A 12288-nucleotide genomic window follows, 5' to 3' on the forward strand; every position below is an offset into this window, starting at 1 on the left:
ATATTTGGGGGAGATGTAGGGTTTCCCAGTCATGAAGTGGAGGCCAAGGCACTTCTGCCTAGGTGTCAGAGGCTTGCGGAGAGTAGCCCGTGCCTCCTCTATTAAGCATTAAACTCCTTGGCAGCAAAGCTCACAGCTTATTCATCTTGGTTCAGCCTTTATTTAACACAGTGCCCACCTGGCACAGGGGAGGTGCTTAGCAAATATGTTGTGACTCGATAATTTACTGCAGCTGTTCTGAGAGCAGCTCTACCTTGCTGGGTTTGTGCAAGATGTCTTTGTATCTTCTTACATCCCCAAGAGTCTGAAAACTACCATCTGCATAATCCTCATCACGTTTGTGAGAAATCATCTCAAGAGAGTTACCACGCCAGTGAGTTATCTGTTACTGACCTGCTGGTTTGGGCAGAGGGCACAGAGCCCTGGGCAGGAGGGCCGCCTTGCTCCCAGGCCTCCAGATATCTCTGAGGCCCGCCTTCCCGAGTCAGCTCCAGGGTGTGGCCCATGTGCAGGGCCCCAGGTGAAGGCTGTCAAAACCTGGGTGGGGAAGGGTGAGGAAGGGTGGAGAGGAGTCATTTGAGCTTCTGTGTGTGCATGTTTGTTTAGTTCTCACAATTACTCTGCTAGACTAGAGGTTGGGTGTGAGAACTACGTATAAAAGAAACGGAGAGGACTCTAGATGAGGCAGAAGAGGGATGAGAGCTTCAGGATTATCAATCCGACATAGAAACTCACACTTGGCCTTGTTCTGATGGATACCATCCCTTTACCTGGCAGTTGAGGCCCCTCTCTGAGTCTGGCCCAATTTACCTAGCCAACAGATTTCCCAACACCAAAGAGAGGCCTTCTGAAATTGATCTTACTTGCTAATTTGGAGGACATGTAGGTTGGTTCCAATTAGCAAAATTTCTGCAGAAATCATAAGAGCAGGGACTCTGAGAGGCAAAACCCTGGTCTTGTAATTGAATGCACCACCCATTTATTGCTGGGGTTGTTAATCACTTATTCTGCTTTCTAACCGATGAGGCAGCCTTTATTTAAGGAACCAGTTCATCTGATTTCCCATCAGCTGGATTGTGTGCAGTTACACAAATAAGTATTTCTGTACCTTCTAGACCATGTCACTGTCACGTAAGAAGCTCAAACAACACTTACACATGTTATGTACTAGAACACATTATTTTCCTGGAAACAATTACAGTAAGTGCTACTTCCTGGAAACAATTACAGTAAGTGCTACTTACTCCCTCTAATGAAAACATGTCAGCCTGTATGTCATCCAGGAGGGAGGGATGACAAGGAGGTCTTGAAATGCCCTTCAGGACGGTCTGTGACTAGCTACATGGCCTCTTCGCAATCAACTGAGTCCGTGAAAAGAATAAATAATCACGCACTCTAGGTTTTCCCCTGAACCAGAGGCTGATGTCATGACTATATGGGCTGCATTAAATGTTCAAGTAATAATAACTGGAGTCATATGAGAAATATTTGTACTCTACAGTCTGAAGAAAATACCAATATTAATGAAGCACTTAGGAGTCCCTAAGTTTGAATACTACCTTGCCACCCAAACCCCCACTGTCCCCACCAGGTATTAATAACTTAGATCTTTGAGCACATGCTCTTAGTAGGCACTGAGGTTAGGGCTCCCATGTATTTACTCATTGAATCCCCACAACCTTGTGATGTAGGCACACTCACAGTCTTCTTTTGACAAGCAAGGAAACCGAGTCTTGGGCATATTCAGTAGTTTGCCCCAGGGTATAATTAATAAATTGTAGACCCTGGATTTGAACTCAAGGAGCTTGGCTCTAAGAATTATGTACCTGAGCGACATGCAACTGCAAAGTCAGAGAACAAGAAAACTGAGACAAAGATGAGAATAATATGTGAATGGAATGGGTAACTAATATGAATTAAGCTGAACTAGGAAAAACAGAACCAAAAAATTCAGAGAAAAAACCTAGTAGTTATTCTCTCCTGTCCTTTTCTGCAGTTCTCTCCATTTCAATCTGACCTTGGCCCGCACCCCCGCAGGGAAATGGAGGCCGCAATCAAATCCAAGGAGAAACCAAAAGTTTGCTGTGGAGTTTTACTGTTAGGATAATGTAAGAAACGTTCAAGGGTAATTTGATTATCCAGTGATCCTCCTTGTAGGCTGAGTTTAGACCGTAACCCCCTAATAAAAGTGGCTCCATTCAGCTGCTGTGACTGATTTGGGGCCGATCTCTACCATTTCTTGCATCACTGACTCACAGCGGTATCATGGGAACCACCAGCTGCGGGCTGGGTTGGCATTCAGGGCTGTGCTTTCTTTCCACTACGGTAGCAAGGACTGTCTTGCCGCACCAGTCCCTGGGCTCAGTAGGCACTGCTGTAGACCTCACAGAATAATAGCAGCTAAATAAAAACAACGCCGATTTGCAGCCATGCACTGATCACAACTCCATGAAACATTTCCCCAGCATGCATAAATTGCAAATTCATAAGAACTGCCTCATGCAGAGCCTGTTAGTGTCTTCACTCAACTACAACGAAACATCTTCCCCAATACCCAACACTAATTGTCCTTCCATGCGGAAAGCCTTTTCCACTGTGCAATGTCCCTACTGTCATCTGATGCAGGCATTTTGCCAAAAGCATGTTGGGTGCTCTTTCTGATCATAATATAATGACTAATTGTCTTTGCCATGGCTTTTAGAAGCTTCTCATAAATAGGATAGCTCAAACTATTTTTGCTCTAAGAAGCTCATTTGGTGTCAAGCTTCAGGTAGAGAAGAGGGCCCAGCCAGGAAGCTGAACCTAAAATCAATGTGTGCAGGAACTGAGGAAGAGGTCAGTCTCTCTTTTAGTTTAGGCCAGTAGTTAATGACCATACTTCAGAATCACCTGAAGAACTAAAAAAATAAAAATTAATTTCTTAGCCCCGCATTTAGAGTCCTGATTCCCTAGATCAGGGAGGTAGAGATCTGGGAACTTTTTAAGTTTTACAGGTAATTCTGAAGATCAGCATAGACAGAGCTCTACTGTAAAAACGATAGGTTCCAGAAAGCACCCTGTACTGCGGTCCTTTCTATTAGTTCTAACCTATTAGCAAACGTAATTTTTTAAAAGATTTAGTGCTTATTAAAGGTGAACAACTATTTTTCTTCTTTTTAAGGTCTTTATTTCGGAAATGTAAAAATGTACTCAAATTTAGAGAGAATACAGTAAAATTCACTCTTAGATGTGCAGTTTGATGAGGTTTTTTAATTTTAATTTTTCAGTTACAGTTGACATTCAATATTATCTTAGTTTAATGTATATAGCTTAGTGGTTAGGCACTTCTATAACTTATGAAGTGATCACCCAATAAGTCTAGCACCCACCCGGCGCCATACATAGTTATTACAATATTATTGACTATGTTCTCTATGCTATACTTTACATCCCTGTGATTATTTCGTAACTGCCAATATGTGCTTCTTAATTCCTTCATCGTTTTTACCCTGGCTCCCAGTCATAATATTCCCTGTATCTATGAGTTTGTATCTATCTTGTTTGTTCATTTATTTTGTTTTTTAGATTTCACATATAAGCAACATCATATGGTGTTTGTCTTTCTTTGTCTGACTTACCCATCCACGTTGTCACAAATGATGAGACTCCATAAAGATGAATAACTATTATTTAGCATCTATTAATGAGAGTTTAAATCAAAAGATGGACTTTTGATACAATCCCTGTGGTTTCTTTAAAAACCAAGCAGAGGAGTAGCACCTAGGAGAAACTGCACATGTGGGCCCTACCCTTGTAACACTCACCTTCCTGGTTATCCCTAACAGGTATGCTTGAAATGTACCACAAATAAGAAAGGAACGTGGAAGTACCTCACATGCTCTCAGAGCCATAATAATATACAGCTCCCCCATTCACAGCTTTCCCAGAAGCCAGAAAGTATGTGGGGAATGGCAAGCTAGAATACATCATAAGCCAGCAATATCAAATGTGAATTTTATTTTTCTTGCTCTGTCCTACTATTTCCTCAGTGGTGCTGACTGTAAACATGCTGATCTCACACCAGACTCAGGAGATAACCTTCAAAAAACATTTGACCAAAGTACGGTTTCCCTCACTCTATGGGGAGATATTTAATAAATAAATGCATTTATTAGTTAATTTGATTATTGATTAGTTAATTTGATTATTGAATTTTAGTAATAGTGTGTGTTGCATTAATCCAATTAGTGGCACCTGCTGAGAAATTAGGTCCTGATTAGTTTAATTCTGAAAAGAGGTTTCTTGAACTATGAAAGTAGCCCTACTATGGACATCTCTTAGTTGGATCTAAATATTAAGGATTGAATTCCTAAAAGATTGCATGATAAGATGGTGTCTGCCACATGTTCTCAGACTGGGAGCTGGAAAGGAAGGGTGCAGTCCAGGATCTGTCTTTCCTCCTCATTCCACAACAAATTCATGTTTTCAAACCAAAGCTAGGTTTATTTTATAAGCTGGGTCATCAAGACCCATAGACCCACTCATGTCTATTTCCCATATGTTATCCCCGAGTGTCAGTAGGCTTTATTTGAATGTTCCAGCCTGACTCAGCCAAGCTTCAGGGACTGGAGGGAAGAGTCATATGTCCACACTAACTGGATGGTCAGCAGGGAAGGGCTTCTTCTAATCCAGTCCCAACGTTTATTTGGTTTTTGTTATTGATTTGTAGGAGTTCTTTATATATTCTGAATATTAACTCCTTATCGAATATATGATTTGAAAATATTTTTTATCATTCTGTAGGTTGCCTTTCCACTCTGTTAATTATGTTCTTTGATGCACAGAAATATTTTGTTTAATATAGTTGCATTTATCAATTTTGCTTTAGTTGACTGTGCATTTGGTGTCATATCCCAAAATCAATGCCAAGTCCAATGTCATGAAGCTTTCCCCCTATGTTTTCTTCTAGGAGCTTTATAATTTCAGGTCTTGCATTTAGGTTTTTAATCCATTTTGAGTTCATTTCTTTTATATGGTCTAAGTAAGGGTCCAATATCATTCTTTTGCATGTGTATACCCAGTTTTCTCGGTACCATTTGTTGAAGAGACTATTCTTTCCCCATTGAGTGGTCTTTTCACCCTTATTGAAAGTGCTCACTGCCTCAATGTTGTTCACTTAAAAACTTATCATTAAAGCGCACACATGTTTTAGTAAACATAAGATCTTTCTCTGATGTAAATTATTTTGTTATCGCTTTACCTCTTGGGTATGCGTTTTAATGTCATTAATCATAGCAAACCAACAACAGCTTACGCATTTATCAATATCTAGTTGCAAGCTAGCGACAGGATTGAGACACACTGATGCGCCAGTTGAGCATCACAATGCCATAGTGTAGTCTCTCAGGGAAGGTATTTCTTGGAACTCTAAGAATATTTTGCCTGTTTTTAAGAAGCCAAAAAATTATATAAATAATCAAAAGGTTAAGTGTTCTGACTTCTGTGGAAGGCCTTACAATTTTAAAGCAAAGTACATAAATAGGACCCAACAATGATTGGCATTTGACTCATGAATGAATAGGAAATATGTTGTTCCAAGTACCTTAATGGACTTAGCTGAAGCCTCGGCCACTGTATCTTGGGTCCTTCTGTGCTCCTCAGGAGAATAAAGTGAGTCATGAGCAACTGGGAATTGGCAAGTTTGGTGTCCTAATACTCTGGCCTAGGATGTGTTACAGGCAGAGAGGATCATCAGCAACATCTCTAATATGGACAAGGCCTTATGCGGTAGAGGTGGTGGGTATGTCCTACTCTTTGCTCTGCTGCTGTTCTTTGCCTGTTCAAAGGCAGCCCAAAGGATAACAGCAGCTCTCCATTTATATGCCAGTCATTAGCTCATTCGCATAGCCTCGGTGTTGATTACCTCTAGTCTCACAGAGGAATAAAACTCAGGTCCATAGAGATGAAGTGCTTGGCCGGAGAACACAGAATAAGCGTTAAAGCGTGCCACCCAAATTCAGATTCCTAGATTAGTAGCTGGCTTTCTTTACTGTGCTGTTTCCTTGATTTTAAACAATTATCTAAACATTCTTCATTAGCATTTGCCACATAGCCTTTAAATACACAATTCTTTAGGTATTAATTTTCGCATAGTATGTCATTTTTTCATGGGCTGCCCTGATACTATGCTCCCTGCGTTTTCCTCCTTCCTGGCCGGTTGCCCCTCCTCAGTCTCCCTTTGACCTCTGGATGTTGGTTGGAGGACTCCAGTCTTGCTCTCGCCCTACTTTTTCCTCTCTTTGTTCATGGAATCTACTCCAGTCCCATGGTTTTAAGCAAAACGTTTATTCTGATGACTCCTGGCTCCTCTTCGGAACTTCAGGTAGGTATATTCACCTGCATATTCAACTTCTTTATTCGATGTCTAATGGCTCCTAACTGGCGCAGTCTGTCACTGGTCCCTCTGCTTTCAGTTTATCCCAAGCACAGGCCTCTGGCCCCAGTCCATTTCCCAGTTAGAGGACAGATGATAGCCTAAAAATATAAATTAGATGCCATTCCCAGCACCCTCCAGCGCTTCCCATGCAAGCAGAACAAAATTTGAAATCTGTGTGATCTGGCTTTTGGTTATCTTGCTGGATCAGAGCCTGCCACTCTCTCCACATCCATTATATCCCTGCCACACTGGCGTTCTGCCTGTCCCTCAAACGTGCCATGTGCGTTCCCGCCTTACTGCACCCTCTGCCAGGAACACCTTCTCCTGGGTCTCTTCTCAACATTCTTCTCTCAGCCCAAGTGTCCCCTTCTGAGAGAAACCTTCCCTGGCCAACTAAAAGGAGCCACCACAGTCCTGGCCTCGTCTTTCCTGCTGCCCAGATTTGTTTTAAAATGACTCGTTTCTGTCTAAAATCATCTTCTTGACTAGTTTGCTAACTGTCTCCGCCTGTCAAGTGTTAGTTTCATGAGGGTAGGGACTTCACCAGTCTTATTTACCCCTGGATCTTCAGAGCCTAGAGTAGCACCTGTCACAAAGTAAGTGTGCAATAATGCGAAATGGCAAAAAGGCAAAAAGAACAGATACAGAAAACTTGTAAAACATGGAAGATCGTTAAAAAACATATTTAACCTCATTATCTAGAGGTAGCCACTCTATACATTTTTAGTTTTGTTCTTTCAACCCTTCTCATTTCTCTCTCTCTCATTGGGGGTGTGTGTGTGTGTGTGTGTGTGTGTGTGTGTGTGTGTGTGTGTGTGTGTTTATTCACACTATTTTATAGCCTGCTTTTATCACCTGGCAACTATTATACATCCATATCACCTTAATAAATAGAAAGAAAAAACATATATCCATATCAATAATAATTATAGAGTTTAGATATTCCTGTTAAAAAATCAAAGACTAAAAAGTAAATAATAAAAGTCATGCCCCACTCAGTCCAGTTCCCAGAGTAACTACTGTTAGGATTAGTGTGTATTATTCCATGGTTCTTTCTTTGTCTATATACACTCTCTCACTTACTCTTTCACTCTCACACACAACACACACATGCACACACACACACATAATATGTTATTTAACATACCATATAGATGTATGTGTAATTATGTATTTCATATGTAAATATGAAAAAATCAGATCACAGAAATCAAACTTGCCTTTTTTTATTTGAGAATATGTTGAGATCTGCCCATGTCAGAACATGCTGGAATTGTTAAAGGCTTTTTAATCTTTAAAATGGCTGCAGGGTGGGGAGAGAGGTAAGCCAACAAGAAGCAAGCTGACTCCTGCTTCAGAGAGGCTCGGGAGTCAAAGACAAACCGCATCTCTGAAGGCAAGGACCCAGGGAGGGGCTGAGCACAGGGGGATGGACTCCAGCTCTACAAGAAGCATGCAGAAGCCCAGTGGCCCTTTTCTACTACAGTTAAGCCTCTACTTCTCAGCCTCGGCAGAGACTGGCAAGGCCTCCAGAGAGTACTGAGGGCAAATCGCAGCTGAGAGCAAAGTAAGGTGCATGCCGAAACACGTGGGTTCTGGTGAAGTCCACATGCTCATGGTGCGAGTCCTGCTCATTTCCCACTGCCTCCGAGAATAGCAGCAGCCCAGCTCTGCCTTTTAGGCAGGAGATAGGAAAATTCTGCTTCAGGAAATCTGACCAGCCCAAGAGAAAAGATTTATATTGGCAATTTGGAGTCCTCCAAGGCAGCAGCCAGATTCACTGTCTTAACATATGGTGAGGCCCAGTAGTTGAGCCCAATCAACATACATGGAGCTTCCAAACTAGAATTTTTTGTGTCTCACTCTGAAATGTAAATGAAAAACCAAGGATCATCAAACATCCAAGAAAAGCCTGAAAATTTTAAAAGAGAGACCAAAACATATATGTAAATAACCCAAAAATGTAGTTCAAAGGAAAAAGGTACATGGATGGGACCAGAAATAAACTTTAAAAACTTGTTATTAACATTTTATGGGAAGTGAGAAAAATGTTGCTTCCACAAAATAAAACAGGTTAATAATTTTCAAAAAAAGAGGAATAATTAGAGAATAAGAGAAAGCTCTTGGAAATTAAACATGTGATAGAAGATCAATTTTTAGATTCAACAGAAAGATTGAAAGATTAATATTGAGAAGATCACTGCAAAGGAAGCATAAAAAGACAAAGAGATGGACAATGGAAGAGAGAGTAAAACAAAAGAAAAAGAGATTACAAAAAATGGAGAGAAAAGGTCGGAAAATTAGAAGATGTAACTAATGAAGTCTACCATATGATTGATAGGAGTTACAGAAGGAGAGAAAAAAGAAGTGAAGCACTTTAAGTGGATAAAAGCCAGTATGAAGGCTCATCATAAATTTAAAAACATGGAAATAAAGAGAAAATACTAAAATCTTCCAGAGATGGAGAGATGAGTTACAAGCAAAGGACTGGAACTCAGAATGGCATCTGGCTTCTCAAGAACAATATGGAATCTAGAAGGAATGGCTTCACATTCTGAGATAAGTTTCACCTTCAAATTCTGAGAGCAATATTTCTAACCTAAAATTTTAAGCAAATGAAAAATGAGTCAAGAATTAATTCCAATAAAAACAAAAAGTTGTAAGAGAAAATAAATGAAGTCATTGATCACGAAACTTAGCTGGGAACTATACTTACATGGTCATAATAATATACAATATGAATACTGATATAACCAAAAATAGTGACATGACACCATTGGGAAACTGGGAAAAGAAATATCTGAATGTGTGCATGCATGACTGTGCATGCGTGAGTGTGTGTGCATGTGTGTGTACCTGCGTGTGTAAGGGTGAGTGTTAAGAGGTTAATATGAAATTAAAAACTCAAGGAAAAAAGACACATTATTTTGAAGGATAAATGTAAACAGAAGAAACAACGAAACCATTTTTCCACAGCTGCTTCAGGATCCTGAGCACAAAGAGTGAAGAGAGAATCGGTTGGGCCTACTTTTTTCACGATAAGCTTTTTGTGTTATATGACTTTTTAACTCAGTATATGTATTATTTTGACTTGTTTTTTAAAAGGACACAAAACCTTGGGAAAATATTTGCAATGTTTCTGGAAATGAGTTAGTAGGCACTGAGTTTAAAAAGTAAAGGGTGCTAATGTGTTTGCATTTACAGTGCTGTCAAGCTGGCTTTCCCAATTTTAAAAAGTGAGAATAGCTACAAACTGTAGCAAAATTTCAGTTTTGTCTATTATAGAAACACACTTTTTACTTGGAAGCATAGTAAGGGAGTGATAAATGATACATATTATTGTATTACTGGACTATAGAATCTTTTTAGTAACATCTATTAATATCTGGAACATGAATGTTTTTTGGACCTTTTCATACGCATCCCTCTAAAGAAAACCTGACCTCTGGTCTTATGCTGAAAAAATGAGGTCATAATTCTATACGATGACTTCTTTTCTTTTTTCCAAAAGTCTTAAAGGCATTTGTAAAACTCAAAAGATAAAAAGCATCCTTATCAGTTAATTCCTGCAAATGAGAAACCTGTGTTTAACATGTCAGCTTGGCACAGAATCTAGACCTTCCGAAGCTCCTTTGAGGATTCTCATTCTGTTGTTTTTTTTTCCCAAACTTAGTTGAGTGTAAAAGGTGTTCCGGGACAAAGTTCTGTGTTTGAGCGTGTAGACGTTGTCTACACTTGTTCTGCCAGTTTCATGCCAGGATGACTCAGTCACCCCCAGGCTGAAGGAAGAACTGGGCTGCTGTTACCAAAACAAGCGTGGGGCCCAAGCAGTGCTTTCTCACTGACAACCTGCCCGAAGGAAAGGCCACGGAAACGGCGCTGGTCTAGACTAGCATTCTCCTGTTCCTCGTTTGTTTCCAAGAGCAGCATTAGGATTACACAGCTATAAGTTCTGAAAACTTTTCTAACCTCTTCTTAGGACAAAAAAACAAAACTGTCGTGTAAAAGAAGGTGAACAACTAGGCATATTTTGTACATATGCTGACTGGGAAGACTCAGGTGAAGGGCTGGAAGCAGGCTCTCTGTTGGAAATGGCTTTCCTTTAACAACTCAGCTTTCACGTGGCCCAAGGACAGTGCCCCCCCTTGCAGACATGAAGGAGATGACTCATCCAGGGGCTCGCTAGCCCCACGGGGGCAATGAGGCTACGAGTTAGCTGGTTGGAGCTGGAAGCTTATTGTTAATCTGCCCCATCAGACAGCACAGAAATAGCATTCTGCACTGAGGAACTTTGAGGTGGCTTTTTTTTTTTTTTTAATATGGCATAATCTGCTGGGTCTTTTTTTTTTTTTAATATGGCATAATCTGCTGGGTATTTGCAGATGCGAGAACAGGAAAACACAAACATGATTTGACACAGCTCCGACTTTAATTGATAATGTCTCTCAATATTGAATTTACTCTTTAAGGACATAAATTGGAGAATGGGGAGTGTGTTCTCTCGGGTCCGAAACTCCTGATTCTGAGATAAAAGCTGCCTCTGTGTTTCTGAGCATTACAGAAGAAATCTGGGGAGGCGAGGATGGGGTGTGTGCAGTGGGCATGGAGGCTTGATTTCCTTGTAACAGTCCCAGGGCTCCTCTGGGGTGCCGGGCTGTTCCACGCAGTGTCTGCCTGTCCTGATCCCACAGTCAGGCGCCTGTGGGGCTGTGCAGCTGTGTCTGCACAAGGGCACCCTGCCCAGGGTACCCGCTGGCATGAGGCTGCATCAGTTCTTTTCCTAAGTTATAACAGCCTTGCTGGGAAGATCAATCCAGAATGGTGGCCAGGGGCATCCTGCATGGCTAATGTGCTGTTCTGAGACAGAGGAACTTGAATTTGTTTGTGGTTAGTCAGGAACTCATTTTATCATGTTGAAGTCAACTTCTGACCACCTAGACATCAGAAGAGATTATTCCAATGGTAAATCTGATCAGCATGAAGTTAACCTTGGCAAATGCCAGCTTCCTATGCATACTTCAGTTCAGCTGTCTTCAATACCTGCCCTGAAAGTAGTTTTTCTTTTCCTTCAAAAGGGGTTAGGCATTGGGGTGTTGCTTGACTAGGAGTTGGGTGGGGTGGAATTTGGAAACACGAATTTTCACATAAGCATTTCAAATTAAGACCATCCACTGAGTAACCAGATTAGAAAGCACAGAATAGAGAAACAGGATCCAAATATGGAACTTCCTTTCTACATCCCACTCGGCAATTTACTTGTAGTAATTATATTCAGAGTTTCTGTTTCAAATCTATCATTCCCTCTTTAAAAGTAACTTCTTCAAAAACAGTTGATAACAAGAGGTTAATTACTGTGAATCTTCATCCTGGCAAAACTGGCTGCGCAAACCATTATACAACCACCTGTTATAATTATTTGATGGGTTATTATCACTAAGACAATCTTATGCCATTTAAATCAACAGGGTTTCAGTCCTTCACCAGAGAACTGTCTTTAAACACGCACTTCTGAGCTTTCCTTTATTTCTGCAGCTAAGGAGAGTAAGTTGTTGAGATTAACAATAAAGCACAGAATAGTACAAGTGGAACATCATGAATATAACACGATCTGAACCTTTTTAAATTTCCCAAACCTGAGGTGTGTGAGTCTCACCTCTGCCCCACCCAGATACTTACCAGAATTGCAACACCCAGGAACAAAGGGCGGTGTGTGTGACAAGGCAAGCCCATCTCTGGGAAGCATTATCTCAAAATCAAAGGGCTCTGATCGTCCACTGGTTTTGAAGACAAAACCCCAGTCTTTGTCTTCAGGAATTTTAAAACCTGAGACCACTCAACAAAGTTAAGATAAAGCAACCTATATACCCCAAAGA

The sequence above is a fragment of the Miniopterus natalensis genome, chromosome 5 (assembly GCF_054644295.1).
Source record: "Miniopterus natalensis isolate mMinNat1 chromosome 5, mMinNat1.hap1, whole genome shotgun sequence".
NCBI lineage: Eukaryota > Metazoa > Chordata > Mammalia > Chiroptera > Miniopteridae > Miniopterus > Miniopterus natalensis.